We start from the raw sequence: 15,611 nt of genomic DNA, 5'->3' as shown, positions 1-15,611 counted from the left end.
ACATAAGAATTCTTCTCTCCGCCCTGTGCATTGTATGTATGTGTCAGCACACTTCCCTCATTGGCAGGAGCACCTGCTCAACCACAAAGAGCAACATTCTCCTAGCATCAGCAAGACGGCCCCGTAAAAGACTCCTTATTCCTTCTTGATCTTGGAAGGGGTCACATGACCACCAAGATGCTGCTTAGGTCTGGAGTATGTAAACTGTTGATAATACGTCCTTTGACGTATAGTCCTCTGTCTCAAAAAACTTGTATCACCATGCCTTGATTTCTAACCCGCAGAACAATTCTCAGAGCTTTCGGAGATGCTTTTCCCGGGTTATATTCCTCAGATTTGGCTTGAATAAAATTTTCCAGTTCTTTCTTAGATCAACTGATTGATTTTTTTCTGACAGTTTTATGCCCCTCAGTTCAGTTCAGTTCACTTGCTCAGTCATGTCCAACTCTTTGTGACCCCATGGACTGCAGCACACCAGGCTTCCCTGTCCATCTATTTATGCCCCTAGGCACCTCCAAAAAATAAATTCTGATTTACTCTGGCTTCTCTTCCTCTGTTTATCCCTTAAATTCTGTTTCCTTCTAGAGTTACATTTGACCTTTCCCATGCTTTTCTCTTTTTATTATATAGACTTTTCCTGTGAAGCTTCACATCTGTGACTCTGATTTCCAAATAAGAGGAAATGCTCAACACTTTCAAATGCTTAGCATAATAATACCAGTCCTCTCCACTGACCTTCAGTCCCAAATATCTTTCTGGGTACTGGACAACTCCCTTGAGGAGTCCTCAAAGACCTCAAACTCAACAAATTCAAAATCGAATCATCAAGTACCCTCTAAAACTTACTCCTTCTCCTGTTCCGTATCCTATTGAATGACACTGGTCTCTGCTCAGAATTCCAAGGCACAAAGCTATGAGTTGTCCTTCATACCTCTTACTCCATTATCCTTCACCCATTATTTCAGCCAGATAGGACCATCGGTTCTGTCCTCTTAAATACATCTCGAATCTATCCCCTCTTCTTTCCTCAGTCTCACGGCCTCCTAATTACAATGCTGGAATCAAACCTTACTCTTCTATAATCCACCTTCCATATCACTTCTTTCTGATGTTTCTACAATAAATCTTATCCTATCACTCTCCCTTTTTATTCTTTAATGACTACATATTACATTCAGGATAATACATTCAAGCTTTCCAGAAAGACTTGCAAGGCCCTTGCCTATATTTCGATAGATATACCTATATCTATGGATAGATAGAGAGATAGATCTTACTGGTTCTATCTCTCTGAAGAAGGCTTACTAATACAAGCTGTGACCTACAATAGAAATATAGTTTATATCACCATCAACATGCAGCACAACACATGCACACACACACATACACATCAAGGATATAACTAAACTAAAACCAAATCTCATGGCAAAATATTTGTTTTATAGGTGCTGAACTGCTGAACTCTTTTTCTATTTTATTATTAATGCTTGTGTAACTTTTAACATTACTTCTATGATTAATTAATAGATTTGACTTTCAATTAGAAAAACAAAATTATATAATGTTAGTTGAATCCATTTATTTCAAGATCTTCTTCCGAGACTGCAGTCTTTTTTCCTGGCTTTTGTTTTGATTTCATTTGATTGAAATTTTACAGTAATCGAGTAGATTCAAAGACTACTTATAAGTTATTGATATTCTTCCCAAACCTTGAAATTTTACTTATTATTATAGTATTCGCTATTATTATTTTCTTTTTCAGCTTTGTAAACTTTATCACAAATTGTTATCTGATATATAATGCAAATTGACTGGAAATGCTCACTTTTTTCAGAGTAGACCTCAATCAGTCAGCACTTTCCTAACACAAAAGCTCTGGTATGATATTCTACCAATTTATTGCAATTTCCTCAAAAAGAGATGATTTTTAAAGTTATTATTAGAAGTCTACCTGATCATGAACACAAATAAATAAAACTTAGTCATATGGTTTTCTTATTTCAATATAATAAGTTTACATTTTATTGTTTCTGATTCTGTGGCATATCATTATTATTTTTATAAAGTGATTGTTAACTACCATCAGTATTCAATTGAGATTCATTGACTATTATTATGGTTATTTATCAACAAAGCAAAGAAAATTATTATTTAACGTTAATAAATGAAAATATATGAGTGCAATTAACTTTTCAAATAAAAGATATACATTTTTTATTTTTATTGATAAACTATTTTTGATGTAATAGTTTTCCACTTAATTGACTATTTGAAGGAAGACTGATATCAATTAATATGTCTATTAAGCACCACCATTTTCAAAGGTGATCCCTAATTATCTTGCTGTAGGCTATTTTGATAAATGTGAATGAAATATCTGCATATTTTTCCTACAACTAATATATAGCAAGAATTAAATTGGGCATTCCTTGCTTATATAATTTTCATCTAATTATATAGCCATTGGATATATCTCTCAAATGCTCAATAACTCTCTCTTTACAGTCAACTCATGTTTAATTAAAAAGCAGTGATGAACTTGCTAACTCTGCATTAACTACTCATTTGTGATATAAAATTAATAGTGGGTCTAAATTATCTTAAGTGATTTAAGGATTCCAATATACTCTCCCAACTTCAAAGGTACTTGATTCAAACAGGAAATAAAAACATCATTAATTAAACATTTTCCTGTTAAATAATAATGCTTGCATTTCTATTTATTTTAACCTTAGAATATATTAACAATAAATTTACAAAACAAGAAATACAAATGACCAGTGGTTATATAAAATTTATTCAGTGCTGTTTATATATAGTGAAATGTAATTTAAAATAATAAGGAGAAGGGAAGCCTATTTTGCTCTGAGTTTCTACCAGAAATAAAGACCAACCTGTGAATGGGTTTGTTACACAGTTTGCCATTCTCTCTGTCTCTGCCCTGCTTCTCTGCTTCCCATTGGACTTGGAAAGCCAGTTGACCTATAAAGCAGTGTGGAGCAAAAGCATGACCCAAGAGGAACATTCATGATGTTCTAACCCAATGATATTATATCTGGAAGTTAAAATATGAGAAATAGAGTATACAAAGTTGATAATAAGAGCAGAAAGCAGTAAGAAATATTAAGTAAGACATGAAAACGGAAGAGTGCTGAAGAACAGTAAAAATTCTCTTGGCAAATGTCAAACATACAATAAAGCATTGTTAACTATAGTCACCATGCTGTATGATGACTTATTCCTCTTATTACTTACATACCCTTTGACCAATGTCTACCCATCTCCCCCACACTCAGCGCCTGGTATCCACCATTCTACTCTCTGCTTCTAAGACTTTGACATTTTTAGATTCTACATGTAAGTGAGATCATATGCTATTTTTCTTTCAGTATCTGGCTTATTTCATTTAGCATAATGTCCCCCAGGTTGACCCATGTTCTCACAATGGCAGCATTTCATCCTTGTTTATGGTTCAATAATATTCCAGTGTGTATATGTATGTCTATGTGCATGTATGTATAATTTTTTATTCATTCTTCTGTTGAAGTGTGCAGTTTGTTTCCATGTCTTAAATGCTATAAATAACACTGCAATAAACATGGGGATGTAGATAGCTCTTCAAGATAAAGATTTTGCTCTTTTGGATAGGTACCCATAGGTGGGATTACCGGATCATATGGTAGTTTTATTTTTAATTTTTTGAGAAACCTCTATACTATTTTACATAATAGCTTTATCAATTTATTCCTCACCAACAGTATACAAAGGTTTCCTTTTCTCCACATCTCACCAACACTCATTATCTTCTTTTTATTTATTTTTTTTGTTTTGTTTTCAGTACTTTATTTTTTTCCCCATTTATTTTTATTAGTTGGAGGCTAATTACTTTACAATATTGTATTGGTTTTTGTCATACATTGACATGAATCACATTATCTTCTTTTTAATGACAGGTATCTTAACAAGTGGGAGGTGATACCTTATTGTGATTTTGATTGCATTTCCCTTATGATTATTGATGTTGAGCTTCTTTTCATATACCTATTTTCCACTTGCACATCTTTTTAACATATGTCTATCCAAGTCCTTAGCCCATTTTTCAATTGAGCTATTTGTTTTCTGCTATCAAGCTGTTTGAATTCCTCTCAGTCTTTTCTACTAAATGTGTCATTACTATACATAAAAGCCAAGATTTTTTTAATTTTAAATAAAAACTTAGAATATATTTTTTAAAATCTCTTACTGAGGGCAGAAGATGATCAGATCTGAGAGCTGGAGTTGTACTTCATCTCTATCACATTCAGTGTCCAACTCCTTGGTGATTGGCTTTTCTATGATCCTATGAAGCCCATTAACACAAATAACCAAAAATAAGAGACTGCTAAAATAAATTATAGTGTGATAGAATTCTATAGACTTAGTAAAAGTGGCATTATAAAAGTATTTTATTAGCCTAGAAATATGAAAATGAAGTAATAAATCACAATATAAAACTGTCATCCAATATGTGTGGTTTCTTTCGTTAAAAATAAAATGCATATTTTAAATATCTGGTAGACAAATATATAATCTAGATAAGTACTTAGGCCAACGTGTTAAAAGTGTCACTTCTTAGTGGTGAAATTGTGATTGATTTCATTTTCTTATCTTTTGCATTTTCTAAATTTCTTCTCTAAACATGTTTAACTTGTATAACCAAAACAAAGTAAAATTTAAAAATACGAAAGCAATGTCTGTCCCTAAATGTTTAGGATTATGCTTTTCCCTTACTTTTTTGTGACAAGCAAGTATTACTTTTATCATTGAAAAAAATTATAATTTCAAAACACCATTAGGTATAATATAAAATGAGAGAAGGCTTGATTTCACATGAGACTTTAATCAGGATTATGATACACTATTAATATATCCCACATAAGCAACTCTGTTGTTAAAACACACCATTGTAGCAACAACTTTTACAAAAAATATAGTACTATATAAGCTTGTTCAGTAGCAAGGATTTCCAGTGACAAATTGATCTTTAAAACCTCTGTAATACACAAAGGTTTTATACACACACACACACACACACACACACATGGGCTTCCCTGGTGGCTCAAAAGGTAAAGAATCTGCCTACAAAGCAGGAGACCCCAGGTTTGATCCCTAGGTCAGGAAGATGCCCTGGAGAAGGGAATGGCTACCCATTCCAGTATTCTTGCCTGGAGAATTCCATGCACTGTATAGTCCATGGGGTCACAAAGAGTTGGAAACGGACTGAGTGACTTTCACTTTCACTTTTTTCATATACATATTTATACACACACACATACTTATATATACACAGACATAGACACAGAGGAGTCTGGCATGCTGCAGCCCACGGGGTTGCAGAGAGTCAGACATGACCTGGCGACGGAACAACAGCACACATACATACACACACATCTTCTTTATCATACAACTCAATAGCAAAAAAATAAACAATCCAATTTAAAAACGGGCAGAAACTTAACAGTCATTTTTCCAAAGAAGACATACAAATGGCCAACAGATACATGTAAAGGTATTCAACATCACTAATCATTAGGAAAATGCAAAACAAAGTCACATTGAGGTATCACTTCACACCTGTTAGAGTGACTATTATTTTTTAAAAAATAAGTGTTGTGTTAGTAAAGATATGTAGACAAGGGAACCCTTGCACACCATGGATGGAAATGTAAATTAGTACAGCCATTATGGCAAATAATATGGAAGTTCCTCAAAACATTAAATATAGGACTACCATGAGGTCTAGCAATTCCACTTCTGGGTATTCATCCAAAGGTACTGAAATCATGGTATTGAAAAGACACCTGCACTCCATGCCCATTACAGCATCATTCACAATAACCAAGAAATGGCAGCAACCTAAATTTCCATCAGTGGATGAATGGATAAAGAACACGGGGTATATACATAAAGTGGAAAATGAATCAGGCTGGAAAAAGAGGGAAATCTGCCACTTGCGACAACATGGCTCAACCTGAAGGATATTACACTTAGTGAAATAAGCCAGATTCAGAATAACAATATTATAATATCATTTATATGTGGGAACTAAAAATGTCAAACTCATAGCAGCAGAGAGTGGAATGATGGCTACCAGGGGCTCTGGGCAGAAAAATGGAGACATGCTGGCCAAAGGGTACAAACTTTCAGTTACAAGATGAATAAGTTCTAGAATGATATATATTTCAGTTATAATGATGAATAAGTTATACTCATCATACAACACAATGAGTATAATGAACAATATTGTACTGTATACTTGAAACCTGCTAAAAGGGTAGATATTCAATGTGCTCACCGCACACACAGAAAAGAAGATGGTAACCATGTGAGGTGATAGATATGTTAACTAGCTTGATTGTGATAGTTCTTTCACAGTATATGTGAAAATCAAATTTTCAAATTTTACACTCTCTCTCTATATATATATAGAGAGAGAGTGTAAACCATTTTATACATGGTTTCAGTAGCGTGTATGTCATGGTATTGAATTTATATATGGTATTGAATATATATATATATATATAAAAATTTTAATTGTCAATTATATCTCAGTAAACCCGGATCAATAAAGAGAAGGTCACTTGATGGAGACAGAAGAACACAGGCCACACCGTGCAGACCCGGGTTCCAACCTAATTGGCTACATGCACGGAAAAAGCTCATAATCTACGCACCTTTTAAAAAAGTGTTACAGAGGGCTTCCCTGGTGGCTCAGTGGTATAGAACCCGCCTGCCAGTGTTGGGGACAGGGGTTCAGTCCCTGGTCCGGGAAGATCCCCCGGGCCTCAGAGCAGCTAAGCCCATATGCCACAACGACTGAGCCTGCGCTCCAGAGCCTGGGAGCTGCAACTACCGAGCTCACGTGCTGCGATTACTGAACCCGCACGCCCGCGCGCCTCTGCTCCACCACAAGAGGACCCATGGCAATGAGAAGCCCGCGCACCACAACTAGAGAGTAGCCCCCACTCGCCACAACTAAAGAAAAGGCCTCACAGCAACCAAGATCCAGCACAGTCACAAATAAATAAATCAACTTTTAAAGAAAAGAAGCCTCATAGAATGAAGTCAGAAAGAGAAAAACAAATATTGTATATTAATGCATATAGGTGGAATCTAGAAATGGGAGGGATGAATCTATTTGCAAATCATAAATAGAGACACAGATGAGAACAAATGTATGGATACTAAGGGGGAAAGGTGGTGGGGTGGGATGAATTGGGAGACTAGGATTGACATACACGCTACTGAAACCATGTATAAAATGGGTAACCAAGGAGCACCTATTTCACAGCACAGGGAACTCTACTCAGCACTCTGTGGGGACCTAAATGGGAAGGAAATCCAAAAAGAGAGGATATATGAAAGAATATAGCTGATTCATTTTGCTGTGTGGCAAAACCTAACACAACACTGTAAAGTAACTGCACTCCAATAAAAATTAATTTTAAAAAAATTTTTAAATGAGGTAAAGGCAAAAAAGATAGTATGAGATTATGAGCATGTTCAATGTACAAAGAAGAAAGTGGGGAAAATTGGAGAATATTGGGGTCAGAAAAAACAATCTCTGACAATGAAGATATTTTGAGTTATTGCCACATAACTGAGCAAGAGAGATAAACTCTTTATGTAATGAGATTAGTCTTTGTATACAAATAGAACTGTATACTGTAAAAACTCTTGCAAACTCTTGAGTAGATCAGTAGATCTTATTTAACCTATAAATAAAAGACTTCTAAATAGTAATAGAAAGCAAAGATAAGACTTTACCAGTCTGTGATGATTTACCAAGCAATCTCTACAGAGGTTCTATCTTAATTATTTTCTACACCTTACAAAGCTGCCACCAGGAAAATAGTTGTGTGATGGATTATGAAATAATTGTTTAGCTCTTCAAAACACAGAAAACCAAGAAAATCCAGAATATAGTCATCCATCCATCCAATTATTCATTTAACAAGCATTGTTTACCAACATATCCCAGAGACCAGCACCCAGAATTTGCTCCATGAATTAAACACTTAAGAATTGAGCATTGGGACTTCCCTGGTGATCAGGTGGTTAAGAATTCACCCTCCAATTCAGTTGTGCATGTTGGATCCCTGGTTGGGGAGCTAAGAATCCCATGTGCCTTGTGGCAAAAAAAAAAACAAAAACATAAGACAGAAGTAACATTGTAACAAGTTCAATAGAGGCTTTTTAAAAAATGGTCCACATCAAAAATTTTTTTTAATTTTTAAAAAATTTAAAAAAGAACTGAGCATCGTGCTAATAGTAAGCTCACAGAGATGAACAAGGCACTATTCAAAGCACTGAAGAGCTCACAAATTAGAAGAAAGAGTTGGAAATGTGAACAAATAGCTATAACGCATGTTAATGCTGGATATGTAGCTAGGAGTGTAATTCTACCTTTTAAAAAATTATTTTATTATGATTATGTAAATTCAGATTAACCTTGGCAAACATGGACAGAGACTGGCAAGAATCATAAGCATTTATAAACAATATCTAATCAAGGTAGACCAAGTTCTAAAAGTAATTTTTATACCTTTGTACAATTTAAAGAAGGAAATGGCAACCTACTCCAGTATTCTTGCCTGGAAAATCCCGTGATTGGAGGAACCTGGTAGGCTACAGTCTATGGGGGTCGCAAAGAGTCGGACACGACTGAATGACTTCACTTTCACTTTCACAATTTAAAGACTGTGTAAAAGACTGACAGTCATACCCATCACAGCTTAACTCTGGCTTTTTCTCTGGGGTCACAAAGAGTCGGACACGACTGAGCGACCAACAATTTCCTAGTGGGGCTAAACAGGCTACGCTGTGGTCAGTCTCTGAGTCATGTCCAACTCTTTTCAACCCCACGGACTATAGCCTAGGATGCTCCTCTGTCCCTGGAATCTTCCAGGTATGAATACTGGTTGTCATTTTCCCACTCCAGGGGATCTTTCTGACCCAGAAATCAAACCTGTGTCTCCTAAATCTCCTGCATTGCAGGCAGATTCTTTACCACCAAGCCACCTGACACCGACTTCACTTCTGAGCAAGACTGTGACGTGTCTTGAGTCAGCACTGAAAATGCTAGTCAAGCTTTCACGTCAACAGTATCTGAGGACAACTGAGAATGATAAGCTTTTTAACAACTTGCACGGAATCATTTTTTAAAAGAAAAACAGTAAAAGGAAAATAAAAAGAATAAAAATAAAATAAACGTATGACCTTAGCTCGCCAACTTTTATCCGCACACTTCTTGTTTGAACCATGTCCCTTGGGTCTGTCTGCACAAGGGGAACTGCTGCTCTCCTCTGTAAGCTTGAGATGCCTGCCTCTCTCCCCACTCCCAGCCCCAGTAGGGTGTCGACTTTGTGATCAACAGAGAAATAGATCATGGAGAAGTAGGCTATTTTTCCACATCGCCTGTTTCCCCGCGACTGCCTTTTTCCTGGTCTGGAAGAAAAGTTTCCATGACAACCAAGTCGCTAACATTCACTCCCCACCAGCTGACGTGCTTGCCTCCCAAATGATCAGCTGGATATTGTGTTAAAATTATTTTACAGTGGCTGGCTAATCTGCAGGGATTATTTGTCTGTTTATTTTTGAGAAATGGGCTCCTTGCTGAAACTTCTTCAGTGGGCCTAACTTCTTTTTCTTGTACTTTAAAAAGCATAATCTCAACTACACAGAACAAGCTTACGCCAACATTAGAGAGTCACCTCCCAGGAAATAAAATATGAATGTGAAGCTTTCTTTCCCATGTAAGTGCTTCGAGGGCAGAACCAAGCTTGATTTTTCTTTCCCTCCTCAGGTGCCTAACACATGGTCTGGCAGGTGGTATACATAAAATGAATGTTGAATATCTTACCACCTGAGATTCTCCAAACAGAGTATTTTATGCTTAGGATGATGGGTTGAGGCAGAATCAACCTCCTAGTAATGTAATAATCTTTTTGTTTTTAAAAATGACTGCCTATGAGAAAGGCAGGCAACTTACAGCAGAGTATTAGTACATGGCAATTGTTAAGACTGTGCCTGTAAGAAAAACTGCAAGGGGACTTCTCTAGCAGTACAGTGCTTAAGAATCTGCTTGCAATGCAAGGGATGCAGGTTCGATCCCTGGTCAGGGAACTAAGATCTCTCGTGCTATGGGGTAGCTAAGACCACCTACCACAAAGAAAGACTGGAAGGAAATATACTAAAATATTTACAATTGTTATGTTTAGTAGATGGAAATGTGGAAGTATTTCTTCTGATTTTTCTCAACTTAATTTTTTCTTTTTTGTTAACTAAATGTATTTTCCTTTTCAGTATTATCTTGGTTTTTTGCAGGGGCTGTAACAAGATACTACTAACCGAGTAGTTTATAAACAACAAACATTTATTTCTCACAATTCTGGAGGCTGGGAAGCCCAAGATCAAGCTTCTAGCATGGTCACGTTTTGGTGAGGGCTTTCTTCATGGCTCATAGTCAGCCTGCACCTTCTCATTTGTTCTTCATACGGTGGCAAGAGTGAGAGATCTCTCTGGGGTCTCCTTTATAAAAACATTAATTCAGTTCAAGAGGGCTCCACCCTCATGACCTGAGTTCCTCTCAAGGCCCCACCTGGTAATACCATCACATCAGCAGTAGGAAATTCACCACATGAGACTGGGGGAGACACGAACATTCAGATCATAGCAAGTATCTACTACATTCAAGGTACCGTGTTGTTGCTTAGTGGCTAAGTCATATCTCACTCTTTTGTGACCCCATGGATGGTAGCCCGCCAGGTTCCTCTGTCCATGGGATTTCCCAGGCAAAAATACTGGAGTGGGTTGCCATTTTCTCCAGGGGATCTTCCCATCCCAGGGATTGAACCTGCATCTCCTGCCTTGGCAGGCAGATTCTTTACCGCTGAGCCACCAGGGAAAGTACAAAGGTACTGTGTGTGTGTGTGTGTGTGTGTACGTTGCTCAGTCGTGTCCAACTCCTGGCAGGACTGTACCCCGCCACGCTCCTCTGTCCATGGAATTCTCCAGGCAAGAATACTTGAGTGGGTTGCCATTCCCTTCTCCGGAGGATCTTCCCAACCCAGGGATTGAACCTGGGTCCCCCGTACTGCAGGCAGATTCTTTACCACTGAGCCAGCAGCGATCCTCTAAGGCACCATGTGCTGTGCTGTCCTTAGTCCCTCAGTCACATCCGACTCCTTGAGACCCCACGGACTGGAGCTGGCCAGGCTCCTCTCTCCACAGGGATTCTCCAGGCAAGAATACTGAAGTGGGTTCCAGGGCACCACACTATTCCCCAAATAAGAAGGATTAACCAATTGCTCTCCTATTCAGAGCTATAAAGAGAAGAGGCGAACTAGATAGAAAACAGCTCTTTAGAAGGATTATTTACCCTGAAATGCATGCTAACTGGTGTTATGACTATATGCTGTGGTGTGATGAAAATGAGACAGGGACCACCACCCCCCCATTCAGAAAAGGAGCTTGTGAAGAAGGATGAAAAATCTTTTCCCCTTCTCTAAAGACAAATCTGATCTTAGTTAATGTTCTTGCTCTTTCTCCTGAAATAATGGAGGAAGACATATCTGTACTGGCTTCTGGAGGACAAGCAGGAACTAGTTAGTCCAGATAAAAACAAAAGAAAGGCAGAAAAATATTCCATGTAGAACCATATAGAAAAGAAGAGCATGTTCAAAAAGCTGGATGATTATGAAAGCGTGATGACACTGCAGAGAATGCAATTTTTCCACCTACTTATGGAACTGGAGGCAGGGGAGAGGCGATATCCAATGCAAAAACTATTAAACAGACTTATAATACACAGACATTGAACTTTATACTAAAGAAAAGGAGAGGTATGGAAGATTAATGCACATTTGTACTTTATAATCATCTCTGCGTCTGCAACATGAAAAGTGGATTTGGGGAGGGAGGAATAAATGCTAGAAAAGACCAGTGTTCTTTGCAGGAGAGGATGTTAGCCTGTACCAAAGCTGATATAGAATGAATGAGGGGAAAAAGGTAAACAGAGACATTTTGGAGGTAGAACTGATAAGAGTTGGAGATTTACTGAACATGATGTCAACAGAAAGAAAGGATCAAAGGAAATTTCAAATTTCTGACTTGAGCTGATGGACAGAGGAAGCAAAAAGTGACAATCAGAGAAGGATGCTTTAGTGATTTCTAGATAAGTTGAATCTGATCTGTTTGTGGGACACTCAAATGGATATATAAAGCTAGCAACTCAGTGTGGGACTAAGGCTGTGTGTGTGTGTGTGTGTGCACGTGTGCATGTGCGTGTGTATATATGAGTAACAGAAACAGAGTAGCCCACCCCCCTTAACGTCCCAGCCACATCTAGATTTGTAACAGTCTTTGGGTCTCAGGGGCTTCCCAGGCGGCTCAGTGGTAAAGAACCCTCCTGCCACGGTAGGAGATGTGGGTTCAATCCCTGGTTGGGAAGATCCCCTGGAGGAGGAAATGGCAACCCGCTGCAGTATACTTGCCTGGGAAATCCCGTGGACAGAGAAACCTGGCACACTACAGGCCATGGGGTTGCAAAAGAGTTGGACATGACTTAGCAACTACCAACAACAAATCTGGGTCTCAATGGTACAAAATCACTCAGCAGTTACAGGATGGCTTGGTGCATTAGAGAGAAAGAGACTTTAAAGTCAGGTATACCTCAGCTTTTATCTCAACTCCACTACTTACTTGCTACAAAGCTGTGAGGCAAGTTATTATATTTGAGCCCACTCCCCCTCCACCAAAAATGGAACTGCTGATCCCACTTTACAGGCTTCAGTGAGATTATATATGTAAAAGCATTTGGCACACAGTAGACCCTCAGTTATTCTTTATTTTCTTAACTCAGTTTCTAGTAGTCTTTGCATTCTCTCCCTCCGTCTCCCTCTTTTTTTTTCCAGTACCTTCTGACTCCAGTTTCCACTTTAACTCATACTGTTAATATAAAGCATTATTTCAATTACCTGATAAAGGAAAAATTCTGCCCCCGTGCCCCCATCTTCCCTCTGTACTGTCTGGCCCTGCATGTGTTTGTAATCCTCTCCTGGCCTTGTCTACATCTAATTTACTTCCTTTCAGTTGAATGTTATCACAAGACAAGAACTGTTCTCACTTCATGTTTACTGTAAATAGATAACCATTATCTCCAATGGGCCTGCTTGGTTCTATCTTAGGTGGTTCACATTCTGCAACTTGTTAATTATTTCATTTTATTTCTCTACATCAGGTTGTTTCTCTTCTGCATTGATACTCAGATAAACAGATGAAAACAAGTTTGTAATTTCATACCCCTTTTCAAACAGATTACCACTGGGAACAAGCTGAGGCCCTTAAATTTTATTTTGCTTGTAAAGTTCAATGACCACATCAAAATTCTCTGACTGGCAAAGACAAAGACTGTCAGATTCCCCTTTACAGGGAGGTGAGTTAACTTCAGTGAGGGATCTCAGTCAAGTGAACCAAGGCTTGGTCAGTTCCAGAACACAGGGTTCCTTCATATGAGGGGTTATCTAGGGCAGCAGCCAGAGCATGCGGGATCAAAGGGCAAGGTTCAGGCAAATACAGGATAGAGAACAGTGGCCAGAGAAGGCAGTTGTCTTATTCAAGGAAAGGCATTAGAATGAGAAAAGAAAGGAAACCAGTACTCTGGAATTCGGTAAACATAAGATAGATGGAGAGGATTTAGGTCATAAACTGTGAGCAAGGGACAAGAGTATTTAAAGTGCCCGCTTCAGGGATATGGTTAAATATCTGACCCCACTCCTGAGCATGTATCGGGAGAAAACCGTAATTTGGAAAGATACGTGCACCCTGTGATCACAGCAGCACTATTTACAATAGCCATGGCATGGAAGCAGTGTTCATTGACAGATGAATGGATGAAGATATGATACATGTATACAATTAATATTACTCAGCCATAAATAGGAATGAAATAATGCCATTTGCAGCAACATGAATGGACCTAGAGATTACCATACTAAGTGAAATCAGAGAAAAATCATATGATATCATATGCTATCACTTATACCTGAAATCTAAAAAGATGATACAAATGACTTTATTTACAGAACAGAAACAGACTCACAGACTTCAAAAACAAACTTATGGTTACTAAAAGGGAAAGGTGAGGGGGGTGGGGGTAAATTAGAAGGTTGGGATTAACATATATACACTACTATATATAAAATAGATAATCAACAACGACCTACTGTATAGCATAGGGAACTCTAGTCAGTAATAGCCTGCACAGGAAGAGAATCTGGAAAAGAATGGATATATATATATAACTGAACCACTTGCTGTATACCTGAAACTAATACAACATTGTAAATCAACTATATCCCAATATAAAATTAAATTAAAAATAAATAAAGTACCCTCTTCAGGGATGATGGTCAAATATCTGAAAATAATATAATTCAAACTGAAGTAGATAAGGGCAGGTCCTTTTTTCTCATCCTGATTGTGACTTTTTGATTCTGTTGACCTGAAATAAATAGACTGCCTGATATGTCTCTAAAGATGGGTTTATTCAGGATCAGCAGAGAATTGCAATTCAGAGTCTGCAACCATGGCAAGCCTCAGGCAAGTCTCCCCACAGCAAGAAAAGGAGAACATTTTTATAGAGAGGAAAAAGAACCTGGGAGGGTTATAATAAACAAAGTCCATGGCTTTTCATTGGCTGAGTCCTTGCCAGGAAAGAAAAGGAGTTGTTCTTCCTGCTGGGCTTAGCTCACCTCACAGGACGAACCCTCCTCTTACTGATCTCACAACTCTAATCAAGGTTTCTGTTTATTAACTTTTTATAATTTCCATCCAAGAAAATTATATGAGAGCTTATAGAAGATTGCCCCAATAAAAAGCCTGCACTTTATCCATACCTGCCTCACACTTCACTTTACCCTCACATCTCCTCAACTCTCTACTTCTGTTTCTACCTCCATCCCCCACAATATGGACCTAAACCATTCAGTTTCTCCTTTTCTTTGCTTTGATTACTCTGTGCACGTGTGTGTGTGTGTGTGTGTGTGTGTGTGTGTGCGTGTGCACGCGTGCACGCACGCATGTGTGCTTGTGGGCACGCTAAGTTGCTTCAATCGTGTCCAACTCTGTGTGACCCCATGGACTATAGACCTCCAGGCTTCTCTGTCCATGGGATTCTCCAGGCAAGAATACTGGAGTGGGTTGCCAAGCCCTCCTCCAGGGGATCTTCCCAACCCAGGGATCAAACCTGCATTTCTTATGTCTCCTGCATTGGCAAATGGGTTCTTTACCACTAGTGCCACCTGGGAAGCCCCTTGATCACACTATCCAACTACAAATTTCATCTATTCCTCTCCTCAGTTATATATCCCATACATCTCTCTGCCGATAAGAGGTCTAAAAGGAAATATAAAGACAGAAACAGCCTCCTCCTCCTCCTCTTCCTGCTCTTCCTCTTCCTCTTTAACCTTGTAAATCAGTTCTGAACAACAGAACTGAGAAGAAAGGGAACCTGCTTTTTCTGAGCACCATCTAAGTGCCTGGCACTTAAATACTTGACAGGCCTTATCCTC

Source organism: Cervus elaphus, chromosome 4 (genome assembly GCF_910594005.1).
Source record: "Cervus elaphus chromosome 4, mCerEla1.1, whole genome shotgun sequence".
Lineage (NCBI taxonomy): Eukaryota > Metazoa > Chordata > Mammalia > Artiodactyla > Cervidae > Cervus > Cervus elaphus.
This window is presented reverse-complemented; position numbering follows the sequence as displayed.